The 15419-nt window shown below is 46.4% G+C and overlaps 1 protein-coding gene across 1 annotated transcript in view; it reads left to right on the forward strand.

The window, feature by feature from the left end:
* Positions 1-15419, forward strand: part of CDH3 (cadherin 3) — a 156555-nt gene that overhangs the window by 137927 nt on the left and 3209 nt on the right. The gene's annotated exons all lie outside the window — the stretch shown is intronic.

Genomic DNA, 15419 nt, shown 5'->3' on the forward strand with positions numbered 1-15419 from the left:
GTGAGGCTATAGAGGAAAGTAAAGCTAGGATCAGTTCAGTTCAGTTGCTCAGTCGTGTCCGACTCTTTGCAACCCCATGGATTGCAGCATGCCAGGCTTCCCTGTCCATCACCAACTCCCTATGATGGGTGTAGGAAATAAGGGGCTGGAATGAGTGTTTGATTCTAGTAGTCAGAAAAGGCCTTGCGGAGAAGGGGTCATCTGAGCAAAGAATGAAGAATACTGGGGAACAAGTATGCAGCTATGTCTAGGAAAAGTTGCGAATGCTAAAGCCCTGAGGCCGGAGTGCTAGGGGAACTTCAGCTGAGTCCCTCAGGGAGGCTGCTGGAGCAGAGGGAGGAGCCAGAACGCAGTGGGAGATGAGATTGGAAGGATACGAAGTGGGGCCCAAGTGCCCAGTCCTGAGCCGCCACCTCCACACCCAGCCTGCAAGCTGAGATGAAGGCAAGGCCTGATCCCAGCAGCCCTGGAAAAGCCGACTCAGCAGCCTCGCCTCCATCCCAGAGTCGGCGAAACCTGATTCCTCCTCTGCTCCATTCTCAGCCACCAAGAAGGCGGCCTGGACCTGTCCAGGCCTGTGGGCAGCTGCAGAGTTGGCAGGCTGGAGCAGCAAGATTCTTCTCTGTCGGGGGCCCCTGAACTGAGGGAAAGGAGCTGTCACAAAGAAGCCCCGGGTCTGGGGGCACAAAGCCCTAGTGAAGAATAGAGCCCCTAGAGATCACAGAGGCGAGGGTGTGGCTCACCAGCCTCCTTTCCCCCCAGACCACACCTCTCTCCAAGGGCTAACAGCAGGCCAGTGTGAGGCGATATGTGAAAAGCACTCAGTGCTCTGCCAGACAGGCAGTTGGGGCTCAATAACTGGTAACCGCCACCACCACTGTTGTTGCTGCTTGTTGTTAGACCTTCTTCAAGGCCGGGTGGAGTCCAGCCCTCAGCTGCCTCAGCATTCCTGTGCCCACTGCCCAGCACGCGGCAGGGGTGTGACGGGCCTGGAGAGGAATCTGAGAGGGGATGGGTGGGTCAGGAATGCCTGGGCTCACTTCCATCCATTCCCGTCCCACTGCCTTCCAGTAAACCAGGGCCAGCCAACAGGGCAGTGGAGGGCAGGCCTGTTGTACCCTGGAGCCTGACAACCCAGGGCTTCCGGTGAGGCAATACTAAGTAATTTCGGGAATTACTACTTTTAGAGCGGCTGTGAGTTATGTACATGTACTATGTGTAAGATGATACCCTGACTGACATTTCACTGCAAATCAAAACCAGAGTTTAAAATGACCCAGCAGGCTCTGCAGGATCTGACCCCATAGCCCCGGGACCTCTCCTCCCACTGCTGTCCCCTCACCACTGCTCTGGCTAGTCAGCCTCCTGTTCTTCTCAGGATTGTGCAGGCTGGTTCCCACCTTGGGGCTTTTGCACTTGCTGTGCCCTCTGCCTGGCATGCCCCTCACCCCAGGTATCATGGCTCCTCACCTCCTTCAGGCATCACCCAAATGTCCACTGGTCAGAAATTCTGTCCCACTTCAGAAGTACAACCCTGCCCCCACCCACTACACCTTATTTTTCCATAGTATTTATTACTTCTCACTGTACCGAACTATGGGGCTTCCCTGGTGGCTCAGATGGTAAGGAATCTGCCTGCAATGCAGGAGACCTGGGTTGGGAAAATTCCCTGGAAAGGAGAATGGCTGCCCACTCCAGTATTCTTGACCAGAGAATCCCCTGGACAGAGAAAATATATTTTATCCATCTGTCCTCTGCCCTCCCAAACCCCCATTTAATATAAGCTCCATGAGAACAGGGATTTTTATTTCTTTTTTTCATGCTACATCTCCAGTCCATGGAATAGTTCCTGGAACATTGTAGGTATTCAATAAATGTTTGTCAAATAAAGGAATAAAGGTGCTTTACAGTCCTCAAGGAAGGTTTTATAAACTACCTCCCCGACCATGTGGCAGGCAGGATCTTAGTTCTCTGACCAGGGATGGAACCCATGCCCCCTGCACTGGAAGTGTGGAATCATGACCACTGGACCACCCAAGAAGTCCTCTATAATTTCCCTTTTGGAAGTGAGGAAGCTGAGGCCCAGGGAGGCAAGGTAAGTCACCCATGGTCATGCCCAGATGGTAAGCAGCAGAGCTGAGAGAATCCAGGGATGCCACTTGTAACATTGCCTTTTTTTTTTTTAATCTCATTTAACCCTGCAGCAGTCTTGGGGTGCTTATGTTCATACCATCCTACAGACTGAGGCTAGAGAGAGGTGGAAATGAAAGATGGTGCTGGTTCTGTCTGTTCTGACCAACTCCCAGAGTGTAGGCTTCAGGCCTGTGTGGGATGTGAGAGGGTGTTGGGTGATGTGTGAGCAAGGTATTAAAGTCTAATGTGATCCTGAATCATACACAGAGAAAGTCATTCCGTTTTCAGTTTTCTTTCAATCTTTTTTCTGCTTGGGTCAAGGAAAGAGTCCTCTTTTTTGTGCTTAGCAAGTCTTCAGTGACTTTAATCTTTATGGTTCTCTCTCTTAACCAGAGAAGCAAGGCCTAGAAATTAATGACACTGTTCCATCATCATTGTATTTATTTTCACCTTAGTTATGGCAAAGGATGCTGGTTTTTCATTTACAACATTGTTAGTTTTTCATTTAAAATAAGTTTTTCTAAGTTTTAAATAGTGAGTCCATTTTAAAAAACAGTATTAAGTAAGGATTAGCGAAGGTGGAACTCGGGTATGCCGTAAACATGTATGCAAGCGTACACATGTGCAGGAAGGTGGTACTTCAAAGAATAAAGCTCCAAAATTGAAATCCACGCTCTGCTTTTTATCTTATATGTTCTTTCAAAGAGTAACACTTTCTTTGTTGAGGAGGGCATGGGGGGGAATTTACAATCCAGAATATAAAAGAAGAATTAAGTGCTAATCTGAGCATTAATAGTTGCCTATGTTCAGGGAAGAGTGGGAGGGAACTTTAGGGGCTGGAGAAATCTGAGAAGACTTCCTGAAGGAAGAGGCTCTTTAAATTGTCCTTAAAGGATACATGGGAGTTGGATGAAGAGGCTAAAAGAAAGGAGAGGGCCATGCTTTCCTTTGCCATTGACTTGTACAGATGAGAAAACTGAGGCATAGAGAGAAATGTCTAGGAGAGCCCAGTCTGGCTCAGGTCTCAGGATCTTGTTCTGGGAGAACCCAATGAAGTAGAAAATAAACTAAGTCAAGCTGGGAGGGATGGGGATGACAAGAGAAGAAGCTCTGGGTTTGAGTGTTGATGAAGAGCCACAGTGAACTTTGGGTAAGGGAGAAGCTGCCGAGACTAGTAGATAGCTCAACAGAGTGCATAAGAGTGTGAGCTCTGAAGCCCCAGAGCCTGAGTTCAAGTCATTCTCTGCCATTTGTGACAAGTTATCAGTTTCTCTACCTGTAAGATGGGGATGATGGGGGTACCTACCTCACAGAGTTGCTGCAACAATCAAATAAGTTAATTCATGTAACACACTTAAAACAGCATTTAGCACATAGAAATACTTGGTAAGTATTAACCTTATAGTTAATGTTAATACTATTGTTGTTGTTATTAACTATAAAGTGAGCTAGAAAAAAAGAGATTAGAGTCAGGGAGGCTGATCCAAAGGCTGCCTGCCACTTCTGTGCCTCAGTTTCCCCATCTGAATCAGCTGCTCACTGGGGTTCTCCTCACTAGCTCCTTGGTTCGAGAGCCCATGAAGTGCTGGAAAGAACCACTGCCAGAACTTGGTACCTGCCTCATCATTCAACAAATATTTGTTGGACCCTACTGACTGCCAGGCCCTGGAAATACATGGAAAAACAAGACAGCCCCACCCTGTGCATCCCTTATAAAGCTCCAGACTGAGGGAAGAGACCAGGAAGAACCAGGCAATTACAGGGTAGGTGATCTTAGTCTGACGTGATGTGGAGTCAGGGAGGCTTCCTGGAAGAGGTGACATCCGACCTGCAGTTTGCTGTGGGCTGGAGATGGAGATCAGGAGGAGCAGCGTGTGCTCAGGAGGGGAGAGGCATGACCCAATTGATACTCTAGAATGATCCCTCATGGATGTGTTCTAAATAGACACATGTTTACATGCAAAATTCCAGGTGGACAAGGCCATTCACTGCTGTTGCATTGTCTGTAAGAGCAAAAGATTGGTCACAGCCCTTAGTCCATCAGTGAGTGACTGCATAAATAAACTGTGTCATGTTCACTGCCTGGAGACCAGGAGACAGGAAGAACCAGGCAATTACAGGGTTGGTGATCTTAGTCTGACCTGATGTGGAGTCAGGGAAGGTTTCTACAACTGAAATATTCTACAACTGAAAACAAAAAAGAAAAAAAAAAGAAAGCTCTTTATGCAAAAATGTGGAAAGATCCATAAGATATCTTGTCAAGTGAAAAAACAAGTTGGAGAACAATGTGGAATGTGTGCTACCTTTTGTATAAAAAAATGAGGAAAATGAGACTACATGAATTTTTTATGTAAATTTGCGGAGAGAAACTGTAGTACAACCCTGTGCAATAGAATTTTTTTTGATGATGAAAATGTTCTGTATTTCAGGTGACTAACACAGCAGCCACTAGCCACAGATGACACTTGAATTGTAGCTAATGTGACCAAGGAACATAATTTTTAACTTAATTATTAAATTTAAATCTAATAGCCACATGTGGCTAGTAGCCACCGTATTGGACTGCAAAGCTCTAGAAAAATATAAAGAATCTCCTAACAGTAGTTAGTTAACTGCTGGGAGAGCGCTGAGAATTAATTAGTTGGACAGCTGACAGGAGTGGGAGGGACAGTTGTACTTCATACCTTTTTTGTGTTGTGTGATTTTTTTTTGTTTGTCTTTTGTTTGGTTGGTTTGGTTTGATTTTTTTGGCCACACAGTGAAGCACATGGGATCTTAGTTCCCCAACCAGGGATTGAACCCGTGCCCCCTTCTTTGGGAGTGCAGAGTCTTAACCACTGGACCACCGGGGAAGTCCTCCTGTTATTTTTAAACTAGGTGAATGCCTTACCCATCTCAAAAGTTAGATTTAAAAAAATGAAATTGAGGAATGAGGCAGCGAGGCAGAGCCCTCAGGCTATCTGTGTGGAGAATGAACTGGAAAGGGAGAAAGAGAGAAAGGGGAGACCCGATGTATCAGTCAGGATGCTGGCAAGAAACAGAGACAAACTCAAAAGATCAAGTGTGCAGCGCTGGTGCAGGTACTGTTCACAGTGTGGTGGGCAGGGTTGCAAGGTTTCTTAAGCTCAGCACTGTTGACTTGTGGGAGGGATAGTTCTTTGTCGAGGGGTGAGGTGGGGGCTGTTCTGTGCATTGTAAGATGTTCAGCCGAATCCCTGGCCTCCCCCCATTAGAAACCAGTGGTGCCCTTCCCCAGCTGTGACAACCAAAAACCTCTCTTAGGATTGCCAGATGTTCCCAGGGAGGGGCACAGTCATCCCTGGTTGAGAATCACTGGGCTCCATCACCAGTATGGGATAGCTGGACACCCCTGGGACTAGCAGATAGGAAGCCATCACCACCCTTAGGTCTGATGGGACATAGGACAAGGGGAGGAAATGACTTTTCACGCCCCAGTGAGAGCTGGAGCCGCAGTAGAGGGTCCACATGACAGGAGCTGTGGCCGTAGGTTGTAGAATGCAGCCACTGCCAAACCTCAGCTGGCAGGGACGGGAGAGGGGAGTCTGAACCACTCTCCTCCCAGCCCCATCTCTTATGAGTTCCTTGCTGGAAGCCAGAAGGCAAGAATCTGGGGCTGGTGCTGGCCATACAGACAGGTCGGGCTTCTGGAGCACAAAGCAGGGGTAGAAACAAGAAGAGTGCATTTGTGGGCAAAGAGGAACCAGCGAGCATAAAAGGCACTATTGTTGTCTGATTGGGGGTGAAGGTGGCTGGGACAAAGGTTGAGGGGTGGGGTGGACAGAAGTGGGTAGAGGGAATTCCCTGGCGGTCCAGCAGTTCAGACTCCACACTTTCCCTGTGAAGGGTGTGGGATTTGATCCATGGTTGGGAAACTAAGATCCTGCAACCTGCATGGCACAGCCAAAGAAAAAAGAAATGGGTAAATTCAGGGATCTTTGGAAGGATTCCATGGCTGATCAGATGTAGGCAGTGAGCAAGAGGAAGGCATTAAGGACACGATATTCAGGTTTCTGCCCTGGGCAGCTGGGTTGATAATGGTGCCATTTTCTGAAATGAAGACGAGCAGAGGAGTAGGTCAGAGAAGGGCAATGGTGAGTTTTGTTCTGAACTTGCTTGTATTTTTGAGCACTTTGAGGTGCCCATTGGACGTGGAAGTGGAAATGTTCAGGTGCAGTAGGGTTCTACAGGTGTGGAGTTCTGGAGAGGGTTCTGGGCTGGCTACAGGCCAGGGGCCCCTGAAAGGTAGGGGGCCTTGGTGCCAGCTTCTCAGCATCTGTTCTGCTTCCTTCTAGAGATGGGAGAGGGAAGTCACCACCAGCTGGAGAGGAAGGAAGAGGAAGAGTGAAGGAGAAGTGGTGACCCCTTATCATGAAGGGAACCCACATCCTGTACTTCATATCCCTCTTCTCCTCCCATGGGTGGTTTACTGGAGAGAAACAAAAGCTGAGGGGTGAGGCCTGAGCACAGGCCATGAAAGAAATAGCTTCAGGGCCCTTGTGTATATCACTTCATGAGCTGCCAGGCAGTTGTGGGCGGTGGGGTGGAAGAGGAATAAGTCACCCCATCGACCCCTGGCACTTCCTGGAAGCTGGGGATGGAGGAAGCTGTGAGCCACTGGACCTGGGGTCCTGAAGCTGTGAGAGCACCCCATCCTGGACAACCCCATGAGAGAGGTTTCAAACAAGAACAGTTGAATCACTGTGGATGACATGAGGCCAATGAGAACTCCAAAAGAAAATGGTAGTCAGTAAAGCTATCAGCAGCAACAACCCCTCATCTTATGAAATTTCTTGGGAGTTTTTGAGAATTCCCTGGTGGTCCCATGGTTCGGACCCAGCACTTTCACTGAACCCAGGTTAATAACATTCATTGTGCCATATCAGGAGGCTGTTTTTACCCCCATTTGACAAGAAAATCAGAGCTAAGAAAGGTACGAAACTTGGCTGGGCCTCCAGTTCAAGGTTCATCCTCAGTCCACCTCTGGGCCCAGCACATTAGCTTCCCTTCCAGGGCATCTTCCTCCTCCCTCTGCCCCTGGCCCTGCCACTCCCTCTGGGCCAGATTCTCCCCTTCCTCCTCCTTCTCCTGAGATCTCCCCACTCGTTAGTCCCTCCTCTCCATTTATGTCTGTATGGAAACAAAAGTCAAGATTGGTTTTGGTGGACTGCACTTTACCATCCTTGAGAATTATTTTAAATGTTGATCTCATGTATTGTTTCTGTTAAGGAAAAAACAATAAAAGCAAGTCATTTCACTTTAATATGTCTCTCTATTTCCCCCTAGTAATTCCGTTGACCTTCATCCTAATCAACAAGCATATTGGGTTACTATTGCTCCTGCCGCCTGGGGTTAGGAGCAGGTTTATTTTTCCAGCGATATTAGACAGCTCAGCTCAAGAATAACTTCAGGGAATAACTTCCCTGGAATAACCAGGGAATAACTTCAGGGGTTTGGATTGTAAGTGTTTGAGAGAGCTGCTTATACACGTACCACCGCCCTCCCCCAACCCCAGTCTCTCTGTGCCCACCCGTTTTGTTGCTTAGACAATTGCAGTGGCCCTTAAGCGATGCTGCCTCCCAGGACTCCTCCCCCATCTGTGCCAGGGTCACCTTCCTAGAACACAGATCTCATCACGTCCCTTCTCTGATTAAAGACTTCTGTTCCGTTCCCATGACCTACTAGATGAAGTCCAAGTAGCATGTCATGTGATGCCCTCCAGACCCTGGCCTCAGTTGACCTTACAGCCTTAATCCTGCCCACCCCTCAGCTCTGCCCCACAGAGCTTGTAGGGTGGGCAGGTCCCACAAGCCGCGCAATATCTTTTTAGGATGCTGGCTTTCCCATTGCCTCACCTTTGCTTGGGCCTTTTTCCCCCATCAGGGGTATCTTACTTCTCCTCGACTCTGCACTCCCTCCGCCCCTCAAATCTGATCAATTCGTGCAAGCATTTCCTCTGCAAACCCTTTCTTTCACAATCCTGGAGTCTCAGAGTTAGTTGCTTTCTTGACACTGTTCCTTCCTCTAGTAGATTTCATCAGAGTCCAGCGCTTGTACTAGGCTTCATGTTTTACTCTCCAGTTAGAGAGTAAGCTTACTGAGGGTCTCTGCCTGATCATCTCCAACCCGCACTCATCCCTGGCACTGAATGCAGTACCTGGGACCAGGCTGGTGCTGAGAAATTGCTGACTTAAAATCCAAGACCTTCTCTGAAACCCATCTTTCCGATTCCTGGCTGGTCCCTCTCTCAAAGCCACTTTGCCTCTCCTTTAGCCTACAAGTGACTTGGTTATTGCCCTGATGACATTTCTTCCAGGAAGTCTTCCAGGTTTGGCATCTACCTTAATGTACTCATCACCCTGGATTGTAAAAGCTTCCATCTCCCCCACCAGTCTGAGGATGACTTGAGGGAAGGGGTTGTGAATCTAGCCAAGGGCGGGTACCTAGGGGTGGTTCATAATTACACAGCACTTTCCTCACCAACTGTTCGCTTTTGTTTGTTTTTTTTCTGGCTGTGCTGGGTCTTGGTTGGGGCACACGGGCTTTCTCTAACTGCGGTACAAAGGCTTGTCATTGCAGTGTCCAGGCTTCTCTATTTATGGCATGCGGGCTCTAGAGCACTAGCTCAGTAGTTGCTCTGCAGCTTGTGGGATCTTCCTGGACCAGGGATCAAACCCATGTCCCCTGCATTGGAAGGCAGATTCTTTACCACTGGACCACCAGGGAAGTCCAGCCAAGTGTGTTTTAAATACTTTATGTATATAACCTCATTTATGTGTCAAAACAGACATGAGCTAAGTAGCATTAACCCCAATTTTAGGGAAGGGCAAACTTAAACTAGAGAGATTCTAAACTTGCCCAGAGTCACACAGCTGGGAAGCAGAGGAACAAAGGTTTTAACCCAGGCCATCTGACTCTCATGCTAACTTTTCCCCATGGCACATTATTAATTGTATAATTTAGAGACCAGAAGTGGGGTATGGCACTAAGGAGCCGGGCACACCCTGGGCTCCTGCTCATCTTTCCTCAGGACACAGTCCCACACCAGTCCCGGAGAGTTGCCCAAATGCAAGGGCAAGATCTGTGCTAATAAAGCATTCTCGGTGAGTTGCATTTTAATAAAGACTCATTGTTCTCCTCTGTCCAAGGAGCCGTCCCATTTCCTGCTGCCCCACAGGGAGGTCCTGGGAATGGTTAATAGGGCTTTGCTGTTGAATAACCTCTGGTGTAGCTTCAGTAACAAAAGACCTTACAGCACCAGGCCAGCCGCCAGACCTCTCTCCTTGCTGGTGGGCACAATATATGGCTCAAAATCCTGAAATATGCACATCATTTTTGACCCAGTAATTCCACTTGGAGAAACTTGCCCTAAAGACCTCTCTATACAATTCATCAAAGTCATGTATATAAAGGAGTTCCCCATAACACTGTTTATGAGAATAAACACTGTGAGGAGCCGGTGTGGGGGAGGGGGCGGGAAACCTAGGTCCATCAAAAAGGGAATTAGTTTAATAAAATATAGGCACCTTAGGTAGTGGAAAATTATGCAGCCATTAAAATGCTAGTAGAAATCTGTGTTTATTGATGTGGTAGGTTGTCCATGAACTGCTGTTGAGTAAAAACACAGTTACTAATAGCATAGGTAGAGTAAGGTTGTTTATTTCTGAGGGAAATACAGAAAAGTGGTAACAGTGATTGTCTTTAGGGAGGGGAATGGAGTGGCTGGGGCTCAGAGAGGAAGAATTCCTTTTTAATTTTTAATGCATCTCATATGCTGAGAATTAGATGAATCATAATCCTGGATTCATGATACATTTGTATCATTGGTCTGTGCCTGCCCAGTTTTCAATTTGATTAATTGATTATGTTTAAAAAATTTTTTAATTTATTTATGGCTGTGCTGAATCATCATTGGTTACTGATATTTCTCCTGGCAATCTTGATTCCAGCTTGTGCTTCTTCCAGCCCAGCGTTTCTCATGATGTACTCTGCATATAAGTTAAATAAGCAGGGTGACAATATACAGCCTTGACGAACTCCTTTTCCTATTTGGAACCAGTCTGTTGTTCCATGTCCAGTTCTAACTGTTGCTTCCTGACCTGCATATAGGTTTCTCAAGAGACAGGTCAGGTGCTCTGGTAAATACAAATTAAAACCGCAATAAGATATCACTACATGGCTAAAACTTAAGAGTGCCCACACTGGTGTGGAGCAACTAGAACTCTGATGCACTGCTGATGGCATAACAGCATGGCATAGTCACTTCGGGAAAAACAGTTTGGCAATTTCTTGGAAAGTTAAACATATGGTAACCATCTGATTCGGCGATTCTATTCATAGATATTTACCCAAGAAAAATGAAAACATATGTCCACATAAAGACATCCGAATATTCCCAGCAGTTTTATTCATAATAACCCATAACTGGAAATAGCCCAAATGCCCATTAACTGGTAAATGGATAAACAATTTGTGGTAACTGTACAGTGGAATACTGCTAAGCAAAAATGTATATATGTACCAAATAGATGAATCTCAGAAGTAATTCTGGAAAAGGCAAAACTATCAGAAAAGACAGAAAAGAGCTCAGTGGCTGGAGGGACTAGGGGTGGACGGAGAGATTGTCCACAAAGGGCACAAGGGAAATTTTTGGCATGATAGAAGCTGTCCTATATCTTGAGTTGGGGGGGGTCGATACATACTGTATATGTTTATCAAAATTCACGAAATTTCACACCAGAAGGAGTGAATTTTACTATATGTAGAACATACTTCAGTGTTTTAAAGATAGATGCCCTTCTACAGGCTGGTTCACAGCCTTGTGGCGAATGGGGCTTGTGTAACTCAAAAGCTATGAGCCACGCCTTGCAGGGCCACCCAAGACAGATGGGTCATGGTGAAGAGTTCTGACAAAATGTGGTCCACTGGAGGAGGGGATGGCAAACCACTCCAGTTTTCTTGCCACGAGAAGAACCCCATGAACAGTATGAAAAAGCAAAAGGGTATGACACCAGAAGTTGAGCCACCCAGGTTAGAAGGTGTCTAATATGCTACTGAGGTAGAGCAGAGGACAATTACTGATAGCTCCAAAAAGAATGAAGTGGCTGGGCCAAAGCAGAACTGGCACTCAGTTGTGGATGTGTCTGGTGGTCAAAGTGAAGTCTGAGGCTGTCAAGAGCAATATTGCATAGGAACCTGGGATGTTAGGTCCATGAATCAAGTAAATTGGATGTGGTCAAGCAGTGGATGACAAGAGTGAACACTGACATCTTAGAAATCAGTGAACTAAAAACAGGGGGAAAAGGTTTATGCAAAGAAAAAGAAAGAAGGCTTGAGATCTGTGGATTCTGAGCGGTGAGGAAAGGGAGTTTCCCTTGCTTTCCCTGGAATCAACAGTTTGTAGAACCTCCTTAAAATCTGAGGCCTGAAGCTCTGTCTCTGACTTGCTGGTGATCTTGGGCAAGTACCTTCCCCTCCTGAAAACTCAGTTGTCTTTTTTCCCAGAGAGGGAGAGGAATGCTCTTATAACCTCCAAAAAATGCACAAATATCTTCTGAGGTCTGATTCTCTGAAGGCTACCCACAAAGTGTTATAGATATTCTTTTCAAGTAACAAAAATGTTTTTTAAAAGTTCTTCATGGAGAATTTAGAAGCATTTAGTGCTTTGTAGGTATCAATTCACTTAACCCTCACACCATTCCTAAGAGGAAAGAGTCATTTTTACCTCCATTGTATTAAGAAGGAAACCTAGGCACCTAGAGATTACATATTAATAACTTAACAAGATCAGCACAGGTCAGTATCCCTGGACTTGAACCCAGCCCTCTCCTGCCAGGGCCCAAGCTCTTAACCATCACACAAAATCAAATGATGTTTCTTAGATTTATAACATCATCAGGGTCCAAGTCAGAAATGACCATGCTTTTATCCAGTTCAGTTTTTCAACTGTAGGTCTCCAGAAGTTAGTGAGACTTCAAATCTATTCATTGGGTCAGGATTGTATTTGTTAAAAAATGAAAAAGGGTAAAATAGAGTAAAACAGAAGAAAATAGAATATATCAGAGTATATTGCACACAGGAAAGTAAGTGTTATCTTGTGAAAATTTCAATTTCAGTGTGTGTATGTCCCAGCACAATATAAACGGGAGTCCTGATTGGAAAAGTCTGAGTAACACTGGCTAATCTGATCTGTTTTACAGAGGTTGAGACTGAGGCTCAGGAGGGGAAGCTAACCACCTAAGGTCACACAGCCAGCCTAGATTCTGATGGTCTTTGCTCCCATGGTACTAGCCATTCAATCATTCATTCATTTATTCATTCAGTAGTTATTTACCTTGGCCTGCTTTGATCAGGCTCCACAGTGAACACCAGGAATATTGTGACAAGCAAGCCAGACCAGGCCCTGTCCTCCAGGACAGACCTCCTGTCCTCGGTCTCCTAAAAGGAATTCAAAGCAGCTGATGTGGCACATAATAGCCACCCTTTAGATATATATATATTGCTTATTCTGTGCAATATTGCTTATTCAGACATTGGTCTGAACAGGTACTAGCTCACTTGATTCCTAGACAACCCTACATGTGAGGTTCTACTGTCAGCACCAGCAAACCTGTTTAATAGGTGGGGAAACTGAGGCATGGGGTCAATAACTTGCACATAACTATTAAATGGCAGAGCTCAGATCTGAGCCCAAACAGCCTGTCTCCAGAGTCTGTGTTCTTAAGCACTACCCAATTCTGCTTTTTGGGGGGTTCTGTAGTGTAAACCACAGCCCAGCAACAAGTCTCACCAGGGACAGAGTGGGGGAAGGAGAGGCTTACAAGGGGGGAGACCTTACTGCAAACACAGTCTCAGCATCTATCTTTGTGCTCTTGGCTTTTTAAATTTTATTTTTAAACTTTTAAAAAATTTTCGGTCACATCATGACTAAGTTGTCTACTAAGAGGAACATCTGCAGGGAACCCAGCCTCCAACCCAAGCCCCAGCAGGCACAGGCCAAAACTTGGAATTAAGAGGAAGGAAAGTGGTTTTGGGGGCTCCAAGCTGGACTGGAGCTCCCTGGCTGGCTCTAGAAAGGTGGAGCTCTGCAGAGGGGCAGGGTTCCTGCCCCAGGGAGCAGGCACCAGGCAGACCATGCCCCCCACCTTTTTGAGTTCCTTGGTCAGAGAAGACCACCCTCCCCCAGGTGAGCAGCCTCCTCCTAATGCTGAAGAATCAGGCTATAGCTTAAATGTTAGTTTCTATGTGCCTAGTATCTGTTCACTCTTCTCTAGATGACAGCACCATCATTTTTCTTTAGGGGACCACACCTCCCCTGCTCTTAGTCCATGTGGTCCTAGAAGGCTGATTCCTCTTGCATCATGCCAGGGCTGGACACATGACCTGGTCTTAGCCAATCAGAACCACCTAGCTATCTCTCTGGCCACAGGCTTGGTTCATGTCTTCACATAAGCCAAGTCAGGGCGTAAAAGTGAAACCTGAGACTTGTGCTGTACCTATTGGAAAAGTATGGTATTTAGTGGCTAGGATTGCTAAACTGGTGGGTTAGTAGCCTGTTTCTGCCTTGATAGAAGAATCTAAGAAGAAAATCAACACAGAGGAAAGCAAAGACTGAGCAAGACAGCTCTATGATGACATAATTTGACCACCTGGAGCTATCCATGCCTGAAGTCCACCCATCATGTGCTTTTTAGTATGTAAGCCCTCAAATTTTTTTTTTTTTTCTACTTAGGCTCATATGTTTCTGGAGTTTCTTTAGTCTGCTTTGCTGACTCTAAAGCTCCATACAAAAGGGGCAGCCTCTGATACACATGGTATTCAATAGAAAAGGGGACCCAGAAGTGAGCAGTTCTATTTATACTATATCCCACCTGCGGCATATCATCTGATAGGTGTTTTAACCTTCCTGAGCCTTGGTTCATGTCTTTGGAAAAATGGGTTCCTTGGTGTTGCCTGGGGGATTTGCAAACTGGATCGGGTGACTCCCCTGATCCTAATTAAAATCCTTCAATGGCTCACCATTGCTCCAGAGATGCAGTCCAAGCCACTGAGCATGACTAACATGGCCCCTACCCCGAACCCTACAACACACACTCTCCTTACCTGCCTTCTGGGTCTAATCTCCGCCTCTTTCTCCTCCAGCAAAACCGAATCACCTGAAAATGCTGAGCTCTCCTCCTCTTGCCCAGGCAAACACACTCTGGCTAATTCAACTTAAATGTCACTCCCCCAACAGAGCTTTCCCTGAGCCCCTGTGCCTTCTCTTCATGGGCCTTGTTAATCTTGAATCATTATCACCAGGGCTATCCTCCAACCAGGATCACTGATATGGCTATTCTAGTGGCTAAAATACAGTATTGAAAATTTTTCACATCAGTTGGTAATCAGCTGCTTCCCTGAGTCCCTCAAGTGGCCCCCAAACCCCAGCCCCTCCCGCGCCCCCACGCCTCCCCATGACCCGACCCAGCAACTGAAAGGGTAAAGCTGGCCCAGCAGGAGGACTGAGGACCTTATGTTGGTGTGTTGATGTGTTGGCTGGTATTCATTTTTGATTGGCCTGGTTCTACCAGTTGTTAAATATTAATGTCATCCTTGCTTATTGCCTTGGATCATAAATACCTGGTTCCCTTGTCGTATTCCACCAGACTGAAAGCTCTCTGAGGATGGGGGGGCACCTCCCTCACCAGCAAAGCACTAGGCACATGGTGAGTGTCTACTGAATAAAAGGATGGATGAATGAGTAAATGAATGACTGTGCTCTAAAATGTTGGAGAGTCTTTCTAGAAAATTATGGACCCCCATCCTCAGTCTGAACTCTGGAGTTTTCTCTTAGACTTCCGGTGAAAACCTTGCTCTTTGCCCAGGTTTTATTGCTCTATTGGTCTCCACCCCTGCAGGAAGCTGTCTCTCCAACTGCCACAGTCTGGTTCCTGTCTGGTCGGCTTCACCTTCCCTTCCTGCAAGACTTGTACTCTCTCTGAGAACTGTTGGGCCCGGGACAACCAAGATGCACTCCTTTCATGAACCCATGAGTAGGTGAGCACATGTGTGTATGCTACACACACACACATACAGTGCTCACTGACTCAGTCTCAAAAAGCACAAAATCAGAGTTTTTAGAGGCAGAAGAAAACTAAAGGATCTTTTCAGCCAAGCCAACTGAGTCATTTTACAGACAAGAAACCAAGACTTGGGGAAGGAAAGATTTTGCTTCAAGTCACAAGGTCAATTCCCTACACTGCTCTAGCTGCCTCCTGGAGTTTGGTATT

This window comes from Bos grunniens, chromosome 18 (assembly GCF_055505025.1).
Source record: "Bos grunniens cultivar Pamir isolate PY7600 chromosome 18, Bosgru_T2T1.0, whole genome shotgun sequence".
In the NCBI taxonomy this organism is placed as follows: Eukaryota; Metazoa; Chordata; class Mammalia; order Artiodactyla; family Bovidae; genus Bos; species Bos grunniens.